This window comes from Eurosta solidaginis, chromosome X (assembly GCF_040869045.1).
Source record: "Eurosta solidaginis isolate ZX-2024a chromosome X, ASM4086904v1, whole genome shotgun sequence".
Classification (NCBI taxonomy): Eukaryota; Metazoa; Arthropoda; class Insecta; order Diptera; family Tephritidae; genus Eurosta; species Eurosta solidaginis.
Window position 1 is genome coordinate 45,910,912 of NC_090324.1, and position 16,995 is coordinate 45,927,906.

Sequence of the window (16,995 nt, forward strand, 5' to 3'; positions counted from 1 at the left end):
CTGTCTGATGATGGGTGTGGTGTCGCTGTTGCAGTCAAGAGGCCTTGTCTCCGCTCTGCGGTCGCGCGGTTGTTGTCTTCGTTGAGGTTCCTTGGTTTGCCGGCGAAGAGACCGAGTCTCCGCTCGGCCGTCACGAATATGGCGCTGGACTGTCGATGTGTTGTGCTGGAGCCGCTTCCTTTCATGCTGCAAAAGCGATCGAAACGATTTGGCTGCTGGTGTTGTGTTCGGGCGAAGAGACCGAGTCTCCGCTCCGGTTCGGTGGATTCGAGCTGGACGAAGAGGCCCAGTCTCCGTTCCAGCATCTGACGCATACAATGATATGCAGTCGTCAGTCCGCTCACGGGGTGATTCCAGCTCCTCCTCAACTTGTACACACCATGGCTTGGAGCGGGCTTCGTGGAGTAGCTGTTCCTCTTCATCAATCGAGGAGATGTGAAGCATCGTGTAATGTTTTTCGCCGCATTTTTTACATCGGCCTTGGCTTGGGCACGCGTTAGAGCGGTGGTCGAGAGCCAAGCAATTTCCACAGCAGCTCCCCCGGATCGCTAAGTAAAGACGCTCCTCGGGTTTTTTGGCCCGAAAGATGGGGCAAAGGCGTACGGGATGTTGCTTAAAACAAGCGCGGCATTCCGACGTATAACGCATGACGTTCTTGGCAGCATTTCGTTGCATAGCGGCAAAGCGACCCATTTTCCTGAAAGAAATGAAATATGTTTGACTCGGTCGAGTCATTCTCGAAAATGCGGGGGCGAGTGGTCCCTAATTGTATTATTGGGATTTGGAAAATTTTATTAGCGCGCGCGTAAGGGGAAACATCTGTCGCTGCATAAAAAAAAAAAAAATATTCATATGTGGCGCACATTATGTGCATGGCCTCTTTCCCCGCACGTTATGTGCCTGGGTCATTAGTGCCTTATTTTGTTTATTTTGTGTCGCCCGGTAGCGTTTTAGTTAGCCACGGGCACACTAATGCTGCATAAAAATTAGCATTTACGATTTTCGGTTCGCACATTCTGGTACCGAACCGGGTAGAAAGTGTATAGCGTGGGTTCTTTTGAGTCGCTGTTATTTGTGTTGTTGATGCTAAAAACCAACAACTTCCCTGCCCGCCAAAAAAAATGTTTGGACAGCAAATTTTATGCTATTTAAAGAAAAAATAAAAAAATGTTCGTTTTGGACTAAGAGAAAAATTTGTGGAATGAATCATTTTTTTTTTTTTTTTGTATTGCCCTTCGCTTATTTCTTCAACTTTTCCCCAAGTACGCTTGTAGTCCTCTTTTATTGATGGCCTTTAGCAAACAACACGGTTCCCGAAGGGTATTTGGCTCCGGTACCGATTTTTCCGGAAACGGGTTTTTGGGTACCCGTTTGCATCTTTTTATGCATCCCTAATATAATGTGCATTTAAAACTCGGCATATATATGTACATACGTTGGTATAAGTATATGGACAGTCAGTGCACGGACCTTACCGCATTGGTAGATTTACTAACTTTTCTGACCCATTTTCATTTTCTACTACTTCTACTACTTCTGCCAGCAAGACTTAGATTCTGCCAATGTTTCAGTATTTTCGCGCTAAAAACGTATACTGTGATTATTTTAAAGTGTCTAATTGCCAAGCCCACCCAACTAACATTAGGAGGGGATACTGATTAAATCAGTCGGGTTTTTGGAAAATTTGTGAACAACTTTAAACAAGAAATAAATTTTTGATGAGATAAATATAGCAACTGAGCACGCAAATATTTTATGCGCTATTTTTCTCAGTTTTTTTTTCGTGAATAATTTTAACGAAATTAAAAAGTTTTACGTAAACGATAATATGCCGAAATCGGTTATTTTGTGGCAGTATTTTTGGTACTTTGGAATATTATTGCTGTGATTAGACGTTTTGGTACATGTTTGTCAGTACTTCATGTAATGTTGTCTTGTTTCCGTGTTTTAAAGGCGTCATTTCCTTGAAATGCGCGTTATTTGTTTTACAAGACATTATTAATTGTTTGGTACAAATATGAACTAAAGCTTTTGTTTTCTTGGTAAAAACTACCAACTACTACTATTTCCATTTTAGAACTCCGCTCACTGGTACCAGCATACCAACGGCAAAGGAAAAAAAACGCACATTCATACATACCCGTGTATAGAATGAAAAATTCCTATGAATGGAAACAACGGGAAATGTATCCAGTGATTTTCCGTTCTTTCATTTTATTTTTTACTACGGCGTGGCCTGGAGTAATAACGCATACAAGATTAACATTGCTAGTTTAGATATTATGGGAAAGCCAACAGGTCTTCGCACAGCCAGGAAGCATGTGAATCATCACCACGATCAGCGTTGGGCTGATAAGGATTACAAAAAGGCGCATTTAGGAACATGATGGAAGGTTAATCCTTTTGGTGGAGCATCTCATGCCAAACGCATTGGATGACTTTTGCCCTCTATACATTTTTCAATGAAATCACCAAGCAAAGTCTTAAGTATATCAGTACAATATTCTAATTTTGATTGCAGTGTAACCATAATCAGGGAAGCTACATTGACTCGCTCACGCATAGAAGAATAGCGATTGGATTCCAATGTTCGTATGAATAGCAGTAAAAAAATTTTTTATTCATAATAAGTTGCCCCAATAGGCTTTTCTCTTTACGTAATAGTTCGGGCCGCTCCCATTGCAATACGATGTGGTCCTCGTGATTTGGAAAAAGAATTTTCATGGCACATGTACGATCGTCTAAAAATGGTATTCTACCAGATGTTAGATCCCCAGTTAAGTCAGGCATGTCAGTTTGAAGTTCAGCAAATGCTTCCTTGCATTCTGCCGCGACTCTTAAGTTCTAATATAGCCATTTGTTCTTGCATATTTCGTGAAACGCGAATCGATTCTGATGTCTTTTTTGTTTTTTTTTATACGCAGCCAGAAGTGCAACAAAAATCATGACTATAACTACCACCGATGAATAACAGAAGATTTGTACTTAAGTCATGCATCATATTTGGGGATGCATAGCTAAAGATTCCTATCCGATATTCCAAAGACTGACCAATATGGACAATGACTTCTGGTCTTGATTCATTGTGGGATTCAGTAGCTGACTCTAGTGGCGGGCAACAAGTCGATTGTTGACGTGATAATGAAGTTATATTGCAAAGGCCTTTACCAATACGTACTACTACATCAGTTTCTTTGGAGGCACGATCCAAATTGCGTCCATTAATCGTTAAATACTCGCTTTTATAATACTTTATGTTCTTCGAAATTAAAATATATTGGATTGGGATAAAGCTCGAAATTATTTTTAAGTTTACTAGAGAGATTTTGAACTTGCAAAACATTATCCATTAAGAATCCATATTTAAGAAGCCCTGGATTTTCAGCATCAAGAACGTCGTTATCGGTGTCAATTACAGGTGAGTAGCATATCATATCTGTAGCTGACTCAACCTTGCACTGACTATAATATATATTATTTTTATGACTTGGACCTGTAGCTGACTCAACCTTGCACTGACTATAATATATATTATTTTTATGCAAACGTACATTTTAGGGCGCTGAATATCGTTGAATTGAGTTTCCGTCACTGAAATTTCAATTCCGCCAGCGGGTATGCCTCGGGGAACTTTTAATTGTCCTCTAGGGCCCGAAAAGACCTGCTCAATTAGGGGAGCAAGAACGTATTTAAAGTTGTATTCGCTGAATTCACGTTGCCCATTGTCAAATAACATTTTCAGTCGCCCTTCAACGATACCTGCTGAAGGAGCTGTACGACATACTGCTTGTGTAACATCGACGCTTAATATCTCGCAGTGCAAATGACCGTTGACAAAAGCTTGTATTCTCGCCTGCATTTAAATACTCAATCCTGCGTTTAAATACTTTCCAATTAGCCGAAGAAGCTTTTGCTAGCCACTTTAATAAATATTTTGCACAATTCGAATAATAAAAAAATTTAATGCACTAAAAATGAAGTGCGAACTGTACGGCTCAGCCCGGCAAAATAGTGTGTTATATGGAGAATTCCTTAAGAAAAGTGGGAAGGTAGTTCATACACATTGTTTGTATTTATTTATCCTCTGGCTTAAAACAAAGTGCTAAGGATAATGAGGGAATACTTGGGTTTCTGCCTAGTTATATTGCAGCAGAACGTAAACGCGTTGCAACAATTCAATGCATCTACTGTGGTAAAATGCGTGCGAATATTGGCTGCTGCAAAGTGCGTTGCTATCGAAACTTTCATATGATATGTGGCATTGATAATGGTGCTATGAATCAATTTCTATATACATTTCGGTCATTTTGTGATCGACATGTACGAAAAGTACCTACACGCCCAAAACCCACAGAAAATTGTTATATTTGTTATGAGAGCCTTTTCGCTGAAAGTAAACGTTTTAGAGCTGTAATTATTATACGTGCCCCATGCTGTAAAAATGGTTGGTTTCACAAGTATTGTTTGCAAAAATTCGCCAAAAGTTCTGGATATTTCTTCTAATGTCCGCTCTGTAATGACTGTGAGAAGTTCAAAGCGCATATGTCGTTTTGGGGTATTTTCGTATACGACAAAGACGCTGAATGGGAGTTGGTGCCCAATGCGTTTGCAGAATTGCTAGAAAAACCCAGAGTATGTAGCGCAGATCTTTGCCATAACAAACGTGGACGGGAACAGCATAACTCTACAACAAATCCCTTAGTTTATTGTACAACATGTGGATCAGTGGCTGTATATCGCAGTTGTGTGCGCGACCAGAGCAATACATTTGATTGTGAAAATTGTAAACAAATACTTTCTAACGCAGATAGTGGGCGAGAAAGTTTAAGCTCACAACAACAAAATGACAGTTAGGACAATGAATGTTCTCAAATTGTACAGGATACTGAAAACTTAGATATTGATGTATGCGACAGTGATAGCGAGGTTGAGATAAATAAAAATACTCAAGAAAATGGCGATGTTTCTCCTGTTAAAGATAACATACTAAGACGGCGTCAAGCTGACGAAGATGACGAAGTTATAATACCTCATAACTCGTACAAAAGTGAAACAGCTAAACTACATGTAAATAAAGCAGAAAGAAGTGAAATTGTAGGAAACTAACACACTAAATTTTAATATTAATGAGGTCATAAATGATGATAAAAACAAATTTAACTGCAGTAAAACTGTGAAATTTAGGTGTATTGTTACCGATAGTGACTATTGTAGACACAGCTGACTCGAGGAAGCATGTGAAGGCAACCCGTACAAGGATTTCAACAACGCAAAGACAAATCCATGATATACATAACATTACAACTTGTATTGCGCAACGCAAGCGTCGCAAGTCAATGGCTTTTCGACCACCTTCGCTATTTGAACCACTTACTAATTCCTCTGATGATGTTTACAATGATGCTAGTATCAGAATTAACTCCTATATAGCACAGATGACGAACATGAGTACCCAGAAACAGGGCCATATTGCGGCGTGAAATTCATAATTTTTGGTTCCACGAATTCATAGTCTTCTTTCGATTCACCCCTGTAATCTCCTATTTGAACAACGATGCGTCCGTTACGGTATAATTGAACACCGGGGCTGTCCACGTTACACACAATTTCCTTTGTATGAATATAATATTGTTGAAACGGCATACCACTTATACCAGCAATTCGTATTCCCGAATAAATATCGGTGAAATTTTTACCTAAATTTATTCCACGTATTGTGATATTTGTACCACCTTCCCATGGATCAGTTTGCGGATAAAACGAATGAATTTCAGGATTAGGGCACGTTTCCATACGATTTAGCCAATCAGTTTTTCCTTCGTTATTTTTGTTGCACTGTTCTTCTACTTCACACGTAATTGTAGATGAATAATCATCTACGTTAGCATTTGCATACGTTCACGCTCTTCATCTTCTACCTTCCCTCAGCAAGTAGGTGATTAAATTCTGAATTTCCCCTTGTACCAATACCCAGTGGGTTATTCTTTCTGACCAAATAATGAGTTATCGAATAATTTAAGCAACAAGGCTAGTCAGATATGACTCCTCGTAATGTTCAAAAAACTGAATATATAAAGTTTTCCAATCACCTGGTGGAATCCTCTTCGCATCTAATGTGGTTACTTTAGGTGATTAAAACTCTTCAATCATTTTCCATTCAGCTTTCTGAATCGTGGCTGACTATCTTTGACGACTATTAAAATGATGAGCGTTCTAGAGGGTCTGTTCTTGTTTGTTCTTTTCATCAACAACATAAGTAGTTGCTTTTTATTTGCAAATTATTTAATTTAAAAGCATAAGGAATTTAACCCTGCTAATATCTGGGGCAGATGAGTTTTCTCATCCGCGGTAGGCTTGCGATGTGCCTCGTTGCGCGGCAACGAGTGCAGCTTATTTCTGTGGCAGAGCGGTTCGCCCTTCTGCGGTAGGCTTTTCTGTTGTCCTCGTTATGGGATAGCGAGTAAATTTGGGTTTGTTTTGAAAATTGTAAATAAAATGGGCCGAAGGCCTTTATGTTCTGTGGCAGATAGCGGATCTGCGTTAGGGCTATTCTGGTATCCTCGTTATGGGATAACGAGTGAGTGGTATGGTGTCCTCGTTCGGGGGAGCGAGTCGATTGTGGGATATTTTCTGGTGCCCTCGCTCTGGGTAAAAGAGTGAATTAGGGTTTGTTTTTGGGTCTCGATAGGAAGGTGGAGTTCGGAAGGGAGTGAGGGAGAGGAACGGAGGGATTGTTATGAGGAGCTATTGGCCCTCTCGCAATCCACCTCCTCCGTTGGAAGAAGGATCAGTTTGACCAAAGGTCGTCTGACTTGACCCTTCTCTGTTATGAGGTCGACTACGCTAACTCGGTTATCTTCGCCGGGGTGTACGTTGACGACTCTACCTAGCCTCCACTCGTTGGTAGATAAGTTGTCATCTTTGAGGACAGCGAGATCTCCCACTTTTATATTTTCTTTGGGATGCTTCCACTTCACTCGTTTTTGAAGTTCGGATAGATATTCCACATTCCATCGTTTGCAGAAGGTGTGATGGAGGGCTTTGAGTTTCTGCCGTCGATTGATCATCGAGGCAGAGCTCTCACTGGCATCTGGTTCTGGTGGAGCCAGCAGGTGGCTGCCGGTTAGGAATGTCCTGGGGTTAGTGGTTCCAAATCCGTTGGGTCATTCGACCCTGGACTGAGTGGCAGTTGAGGCACGCCTCAATCCTGTACAAAAGGGTTTGGAACTCCTCCATGGTGTACTTATGGGGAAACGCGATCTTTTTGAAGTGGCTTTTGAAGTTCTTCACTCCCGCCTCACACAAGCCGCCCATATGTGGAGCAGCGGCGGGATTAAAATGCCAGCTTAATGCTTGATGGCTGTACTTTGAGACTGTTTTGTCTCGGCTTTCTGCCAGGAAGGCTTTAAATTCGGATCGCAAAGATCTTGACGCTCCGACAAAGTTTGTACCATTGTCGGAGTATATGTTTTTTGGACATCCTCTTCTCGCGATAAAACGAGAAATCATGGAGTACTAAGGTCACTAGTGGCTTCTAAGTGAATGGCCTTAGTGGAGACACAGAGAAAAAGGCATACGTAGCCTTTTGACAGTCGACATCCCCTACCGCGGTAGCTTTTGATGTCGAAAGGCCCCGCGAAATCTACCCCGGTATTGGTGAACGCGCGGGTAAAGGTAGTACGTTCGCAGGGAAGGGACTGCGCCTGTTCCTGTGAATAATGCAGGTTTTGCAATTGTGGATGTAGGCTCTGATCATTGTTTTGAGATTCGGAATCCAATATTGGTTTCGAATAAGGCGGAGCATGAGCTGGTTCTCGCCATGAAGGGAATCATGATGAATCATCATGACTGCAAGGCGAGACAGCCTGCAATTGTAAGGCAAGATGATCGGATGCCGCTCGTTGTTTGACATGTCTTTTGAAGCCCCTAGACGCCCTCCTGTTCTGATAATATCATCTTTGTCGATACATGGGTTGAGTGACAGGATTTCACTCTTCCGATCAATAAATTTTAAATACTCTGTACCGTAAATTTGTTTCTGGCAGACTCGTATTAATGCTTGAGTCGTTGCCTTAATCTCATCGGCTGAGATTATGCACGACTTTTCTTGAAACACGGCTTTATTTTTAGGATGCGTTCTTTCATAGAATCTCCTAATATAAGACAGGACTTTCATAGCTCGTGGTAAATCTGAAAATCGGTCAAGAATGTCTATATGATCTACCCTTGTCGTGGCATATGATTGTGCCCTCTTCTCCTCAACGGACGTTTTGTATTCGGTCTCTTGTGCTGGCCAGTGGGAATTGTCTTCTTGCAGCCAAGAAGGTCCCTGCCACCACAACGAATTGTTGACCACCTCTGATGCAAGTAGTCCTCTGCTTCCTAGATCCGCTAGATTAGATTCCGAGTCCACGTAAAGCCAGTCCTTGTTACCGACCATATCGATGACCTTAGTGATTCGGTGTGCGACGAATGTTGACAAGGCACAGGACGGCTTCCTTATCCATGCGAGTACGATGGTTGAATCCGTCCAGAGGTGAACTTTTGCTGGTCCCAAATGAATGTTTCGGAATATTGATTCCATGATTTCTGCTAGCAGTACGGCGCCGCCGAGTTCTAACCGTGGTAGCGAGATAGTTTTAACTGGAGCTACTCTTGTTTTCGCTAAAAGTAAGTGTATGAAAACCTGATCGTCTCTTTTCGCGCGCATGTATATCGCTGCCGCATATGCTTTCTCGGAAGCGTCACAGAAGCTGTGGATTTCTATGTCGTCTTCCGGTGAAAAATTTACCCACCGCGGTATCCTAATGTTATCTATTTCGCTATAGTGAAAAGTGAAACTTTCCCACCGTTCTAAGGTAGTTGGGGAGACAGGCTCGTCCCACCCGGTGCCCTCTAACCAGGTATTTTGCATTAGTATTTTTGCCACTATGACCATTGGTGCGAGCCAGCCTAAAGGGTCGAAAAGTTTGGCTATAGCGGATAGGATTGCGCGTTTGGTGATGTTCTCGGCATTCTCTAAAACTCCTGCGGTGAAGTAAAACATGTCTAAGTGCGCGTTCCATCGTATTCCGAGTGCCTTTACCGAGCTAGCCTCTTCAAACGCTAGGAAGTCCTCGCTGAGAAGATCCGTTTTGGGGATGCCCTGAAGGATTTCTTCACAATTTGATGTCCACTTGCGCAATGGAAAACCAGCTGAGTGTAATGCTTCGCGAATCTCGTTTCTCGCTCTGATAGTTGACGCTATTGTATGTCCTCCAGATAAAACGTCGTCGACATACATACTTTTGCGTAATATACCCGATGCTATTGGGTGGGTATTTTCTACATCATCAGCCAATTGTAGAAGTGACCGTATTGCGAGGTGGGGGGCGCAGTTTACACCAAATGTGACAGTATTTAGTTCGTAAAGACTGATGGGTTCGTTGGGGGATGTTCGATGGACAATTCTTTGAAATTTGGCGTGATTATCGGTCACTCAAATTTGCCTATACATCTTTTCTATGTCACTATTAAAGACAAAGCGATACAGTCTCCAACGTAGAATTAAAATGGGCAAGTCTGCTTGGAGTAATGGGCCTGGGTGGAGTATGTCGTTTAGACTAATGCCATTTGCCGTCGGACTTGACGCGTTGAAGACGACGCGCACCTTGGTAGTGGTACTTTCCGCCTTTACAACGGCGTGGTGGGACAGGAAATAATTATCCGAATCGTCGGATGGTATATTATTCTTGATTTTTCTCATATGTCCAAGTGTTTCGTATTCTGCAAACACCCGAACATACTCTTTTCCTATCTCTTGGTTTTTCAGTAATCGCCCCTCATTTCTGAAGAACTGTGAACATGCGCGCTTTAAGGACGGTCCTAATGCAGTCTTCTCAGGGTAATCCTGCCTGAATGGTAGCGAAACTGTATATCTTCCACTTTCATCACGTTTTGTTGTGTCCTTAAATAAATGTTCACAATACCTTTCTTCTTCATTAAGCATTTTATTTTTGGGAACATTTTCTATCTCCCGGAACGCTTCTAATTGGTTGTCCAATGCAACCTCGTTGTAAAATGACACGATGCTCTTCGTTGGACTCGGTGCTTCAACTCGACCTGTTAGTATCCAACCGAACACTGTCTCTTGAGAAGTGTATTAAGTACATTCTTTTTCAGACCGCTCATTATAATTTGGGGATATATGTCTCCACCAAGTATGAGGTCTACATCTTCGTTGACGTAGAACCTCTTGTCTGCCAGAACCAAGCCTGAGAATGCCTGCATAGCCATTGTGTTGATATGGCAGGATGGCAGATTCCCAGTAAGTTTGGCTAGAATCAAAACTGGAGTAGTCAAGCTGAAGCATGAATCCACTGGTGAACGTAATTCGATGGTAGAATATTCAGACCCTGAATCAATTAATGCCCGCGCGGAGAAGTCGGTACCATTATGGTGAATGAGTACGCGAGCAGTTCCTAATAGCAGGCCTGTGCTGGAATTGGCATAACAGGATTTTACATTATGGTTTGCAGATTGTCGCGCCTTTGCTGATGTGGTTGGGATATTATCCGCATCTTTGAAAGGATTGCGTACAGCCATGTTCTGAGACGTATCCGCATGCAGGAGCGTGTGGTGACGAGAGTGGCATTTGGAGCAGTTGTAGGAACTGGTCCACTTTGTCACGGTGTGTCCTGGGGATAAGCAATTCAGGCAGCCACTTGTGGATTTTATAAATTTAATCCTTTCTACTGGGGTTAACTCGCAGAAGCGTGAACAGTTGCGTAATCTGTGTTCAGGGGATTTACACATTTTACAAATTGATTTTATTGTTTGCTTGGATACTTTTGTAGGGGTTTCTAACGATTGTCGTGACGCGTTTGGTTTTTGCACTTTCGAAGTGGTATGCCCTGTAAAACCAGACACTGTTTCAAGTGTCTGAAACCGATTAGACAGGAATTTATCCATATCCTCCCACTTGGATATGTCCATTTTATGGTCTATACTTTGCTCCCAAAGAGCCAACGTACTCTCTGGTAACGTGGTTGAGCAGAGATACGTCAGGATTGCATCCCAATTGGAAGTGTCAATTTTGTGGCATTTGAGGGCGAAATACAATTATTTATATCATTTTGCAGCTTTTTTATTGAACTGCCACACTCACTTTCTACCTTTTTTAAGTTGAATAAAATTTGTAGTAGTGTGTTAACTAAGATACGTTTGTTCTCGTATCTTTCACACAAGTTTTTCCAGGCCATCTCGAAGCATTCATTTGTGAGAGGGCATTTTTTAACGATATCTTTTGCTTCGCCCTGTGTTTTTTTTGTTGAGATGGAATAACTTTTCCACCCCTTTAAAACTGGAATTGTTTATATATATTGCCGTGAAAAGGTCGCGAAAAGTTGGCCAAGACAGAAAATCCCCTTTAAAAACTTCCGTGTCGCAAGCAGGGAGGCGAATTTTATTCCCATGAGGTTCTTGCTCAGGGTTGACGTTCTTTTCATCCTTCTTGTATTTTTCTGCCTCAGCAGATATAGACGCTGAGCATCGCACGTAGATTGCGTATGCTGCCTTTTGCTTCTTTCTGATCGCCATAACGTCATCCGCTGACACCTCATCAGATCCCAATAGCGAATCAAACGCAGATTTTACCTTCTTCCACAAGAGCCGCATATCTTCCTGCTGTATTGCAAGGGTGTGTTTGCTATGGTCGCTCTCCGGAATAAGGCTGTAATCTTTATAAATCGCAGGATTCTGCTAAACGGATGTAGGTTTCCATTGTTTTATTTACGTTTATTAACGATAAAATTGCCGATTATAGAAATGGAACGCGTTAGAGTAAAAATACCTGCCCAGCCGTAAATAAACACTATTGAAATTCGAAGTTTATTATTTATTTTGTTTATTGCAGGCTTTGTCAGAGTAGCGACAACGAAAAAAGGCTTTGTTTTAAGGACCTTTTGTCACAGCAGTGACAATAGCAAAAGATTTAATGTAGAAACTTTTTGTCTCAGCGGCAACAACAAAAAAAAAGGGCCACTCGCCACCTTCACAAATAATGGGTGTATTTTTGGAAAAGTGAAAAAGTGCGTGCGATATTCGAACCCAAGCGCAAAAGAAGTGTAAAAAGTGTTTAAAAAGTGAAGTGAGCAACGGATTAGTTAACTAAATTGAACTTAATTTCGTGTTTGTGATGTGCAAAAAAACAACAACACAAAACTATTTAGTATGGTGCGGAAAATGAGGTTAGGTTAACCTCTTCCTTGTGTTGTGTCTGGAAAACCTTACCACTGGTGGGGGGATAGACCAGATAATCACAAGGATCGAAACAAAATTAATAAACCAAGTGATTTAATTTTTGAAATTGGAAAGGAAAAATGGTGCTCACTAAATAACTTCACTTTTTCACTTCCTTTTTTTGATTTTAATTTTTCGCGCACTACACTGGTTTTTTTTCTCTATTTTGCAAAAAAACAACACTCAAAAAAAAGTGGCAAGAAATATAACACTTACTTCTTATTGGTTTTTGTGCTGGAAAAGTTGATTGTGCTGTGCTGTGGTTGGCGAATATGCTGTGGCTCTGGTCACCTATGTACAATATAAAAAAACTCCAACTTTCTCCTTGTAAATTTTTGGCTGCTGTGATCTGCTGTGGCAAATAAAATTTCTTTGTGGCAATCCTCTAGAAAATTGTGTAGAATGGAAATGTGCTGTGCAGGTTGATATGTGGACTGTAATTTGTATGTGCTTTTAGTTCCTTTTTCGGTGCGTAAGGACCAATGTTCGGCCTGGGTGCGTCTGAAACCGGCAGTGGGTAGGCGCACACGGGTCGATCTCGGAATGGATGGGTCACTTGGAATAAATAAAGAAGAACGCAAAAGAGGAATTCCTCGTTATAATAGTGTTTTAATTAGAGTGTAAGGAAATATACAATGTGTGTAAGGTTACCTTAATGTCGCAAAATTACGATGGTGATCCTGGGCGATGTGAACTGCTTGGCGGTCAATCGAGAAAGAGGCCGGTTATCCCGTTGAGGACAACCGCTAAGCCGCGAAAAAGTCCTCTGGTGTTAAGGAGGGGAAAGGCCACACATACAACCACACCCACATATACGTGCATGTGACCCGACAACCTGCACACACACACGTGCATGTGTATGAAACGCATGCATGTGCATGCATGCTCACAAATGTAGGCGTGAGTGTGGGTGGCTGGAAATATTATTAAAACATTAGGGAGGGGCGTCGTCAATCAGGCAAAGGTTAGGCATTGGGCCTAAACAACTCCTGACAGGGAACCAATGCGACCTACCACAAGGCCATTCATACCACGGCGTCAAGAAAGTCAGTACCAGTGTTTCCAGGCAGAACAAAGACAGGAGGAGCGAGTAAAAGTCCAACAACAGCAGGGGTCAGAGCCACAATAAGAATATGTAGACATAAGAACGGCCTGCAGAGGATGCGGAAGAGGTGGTCACTTCTCATACGGGTGCCGAGGCATAAGGAGAGAATTTTGCTGGGCATGTGGTAAGATAGGCGTGCTCACGCGTGATTGTAGTAGGAAGTCACAAGGAAACGACCAGAGACTACATTGGAACCGAGGGATGGGATCTTCGAAGAAATTAGACATGTTCAAATTCACAAAGGGCCGCATATTGGTAACAACATATGTGAGCGGAGAAGAAGCGGTAGCAGCGATTGACACGGGAGCGACGAGGAGCTGTATAAGTGATGCAATGGCGAGAAGATTAAAAACTAGCAAATTCAAGGAAGTAAAGACGCGAGTAAGGATGGGCGACGGCAGAGCAATAATAGTCAAAGAAACGGTAGATGCAGAATTAAGAATGGGTGATAAAGTACAGAGGAACGAGATGCTAATCCTATCGGGAGTGGGCGATAAGGTGGTAATTGGCACGGACTATCTGGCGAAGGCAAACTTTGAGATGAGATGTGGTGGTCAAGAAATATTGTTGAGAGTAGACGAACTACATGTACCACTATGGTAGAAACGATTAGCGAAGATTTCAAGGAACACAACCCAATGGCGGCGATACAAGCTAGCAAGACAGAAGATGCGTTGAGTAAATTTCTGAGCCAAGAATTACAGGTATTTGCAAAGATGTCAGGAGTATCCAACGTGGCCACACACAAAATAGTTATGAGGGACGACCGTCCAATTAAGCAAAGGTACTATCAGAAGAATCCGAAAATGCAAGAAATTATCAACAAGGGAGTATACGAGCTGATCGAAAAAGGTTGCATCGAACCATCGAATAGCCCGCACAGCGCACCCATAGTTTTGGCAAAGAAGAAGAATGTCAAATGGAGACTCTGCGTAGACTACCGTCAACTAAACGCAAGATCAGTACCAGACGCATCCCTTTACCTCGTATACAACATATCTTGGACAAATTAAGAACCGCGAGATTTATCAGTAGCTTGGACTTAAAAATAGATATTGGCAAATCTCTATGGAAGCAAGCAGCAAGCAATACACCGCATTCACAGTACCTAGGTGTGGACTATACCAATGGAAGGTAATGCCATTTGGCTTGCACTCAGCCCCAGCAACTTTCCAGAGAGCATCTGATCGCGTCATAGAACCAGAATTGGAACCATACGCGTTTGCCTATCTTGACGATATTATCATTACAAGCAAAACATTGGAAGAGCACATTGCACATTTAACAGAAGTAATTCGAAGACTGCATAAAGCGAACCTGAGGATAAACCCGGAAAAATGTGAGTTTTTTAAGAAAAGGTTAAAATATCTAGGTCATGTCGTTAGCGAGGAAGGCATCCATACCGACCCAGACAAGATAGCAGCCATCAAAGAACTGGAACCACCGAAGAATGTACGAGAGTTACGACGTTTTCTAGGAGTCGTGTCAAGATATAAAAGATTCGTGCCGGATTTCTCACAAGTCGCACACCAGTTAACATCGATGCTTAAGAAAGGTAGTAAGTGGAGGTCAGCATTCGAAGCACTTAAGGCAGCACTGACGCAGACACCGGTACTCGCTTGTCCAGATTTTTCGAGGAAGTTTAGTTCACAGATGCATGCAAATGATTTTGGTCTTGGTGCAGTACTTACGCAAGGTTCAGGCGACGAAGAGCGAGTAATAGATACGCAAGCCGCAGGTTAAACAAGGCAGAGATGAACTACTCACCGACAAAAAAAGAGTGTTTGGAAATAGTCTGGGCAATACGAAAGATGAGGCCATACGTAGAAGGATACACGTTTACAATAATAACAGATCACCTAGCGTTGAAATGGTTGAATGCGATAGAGAGTCCGACTGGTCGGATTGCGAGATGGGCGCTGGAACTACAGCAATACTCATTTGACGTACAGTATCGAAAGGGAAAATTGAAAGTTGTGGCAGTTGCATTATCAAGGCAAACGATGGACGAGCATTTGGGTACGTTGATGATGGATGACGGAAAAGCCGAGTGTAAGTGGCTTAAAGCAAAGATGCAAGATGTAAGAAAGGGCCCGGAGAAATTCCCAGAGTACGTTATCGAAGATGAAAGTTGTACAGACCAATAGGAAGTCAGGTTGATGGCGAAGATGCAGTGCCATGGAAGCTATGTGTGCCGACTCCACAGAGACGCAGAGTGCTAGAGGAGATTCACGACACACCGAGCGCAGGGCATAGGGGCATCCGAAAATCGATAGCAAGAGCAACAACACGTTATTACTGGCCAGGAATGTTTAGGGATATAAGGAAATACGTACAGCAGTGTCACACATGTCAAATATACAAACCGAGTCAACAGCCAGCCGCGGGTAAGATGCTAACGAAGATTTCATAGGAGCCTTTGGCAACAGTCTGTGCAGACTTTGTTAGTCCAATGCTACGATCGAAGCATGGGAACACGATGGCATTAGTCTTCCTAGACAAATTTTCAAAATGGGTAGAGGTTGTACCAATCAGAAAGGCAACGACAGAATGTTTAATAAGAGGATTTCGAGAGAGGTCCTTGGCACGGTTCGGCGTCCCAAAAGTATTTATTACGGACAACGGAGAACAGTTTATCAGCAAAAGTTTTAAGAGATTTTTAGTGGAACTTGGCGTGAAACACCAATTAACGGCACCATACACACCGCAGGAGAACCCGACAGAGAGGACAAACAGGAACCTCAAGAGGATGATAGCACAATTTACGGGAAAAGAGCAGAAGACATCTCATGAGTCGTTACCAGAGATAACGCTGGCATTGAATACAAGTGTATGTGAATCAACAGGTTACAGTCCAGCATACATAGTACAAAGGAGGGAACCGAGAATCCCCAACAGCCTTTACGATGAGCAGACATTTGGTACAGGTGAGAAATTAGCGAACCCAGGAGAGAAGTCAACGAGGATGAAAGAAATATTCGATATGGTACGGCGGAAGCAAGAGACAGCATCTATGGAGCAAGCGAAGTATTACAACTTAAGACGAAGGCAATGGCGACCGGCGATAGGCGACCTAGTGCTGGTAAAGGAGCATCAGCTTTCAAAAGCGGCGGATAACTTTGCAGCCAAACTAGCGCCCAGGTACAGTGGACCTCACCGGGTAACGAACTTTGTGTCCCCAGTGATCATAGAGCTAGACAAAGTCATCAGAGGAAGGAGGAGGACAGCCCACCTAAGTGAGCTGAAAGTATACCACGCAGCCGACGCCGCCGACAACAAGGAATACAGGAGGCAAAGTCAAAAACAGAGATACAAGAAGGACGTTAGTGAAGATCAAACCGCGTCAACATCGTCAAATCAAACAGCAAACAACAATCCCGAGGAACAACAACAGAGAGAGAACAGCGGGGTAACCATTTGCGGTACGCTCACACGAGTCAGCGAAGAGACCGAGAGACAACACGGAGAGAACCAAGGTACAAGTCAGCAGCTGATGGCATACAAAGACGGTTAAGTACAAAACAATGCGGAGAATGAGGTACGAATATTTCCAGAAAATAAATTACAGATCGCCAGAGAACCGGCGCATGGATCAAGATTACACCTGGGAA

The 16,995-nt window shown here is 42.6% G+C and overlaps 2 pseudogenes; one reads left to right on the plus strand and one right to left on the minus strand.

The window, feature by feature from the left end:
- Positions 1 to 2,416: 2,416 nt before the first annotated feature.
- On the minus strand, positions 2,417 to 10,584 carry LOC137234899 (plexin-A4-like; annotated as a pseudogene).
- LOC137234411 (PHD finger protein 7-like) lies at positions 3,975 to 4,854 on the plus strand (annotated as a pseudogene).
- Positions 10,585 to 16,995: the final 6,411 nt, after the last annotated feature.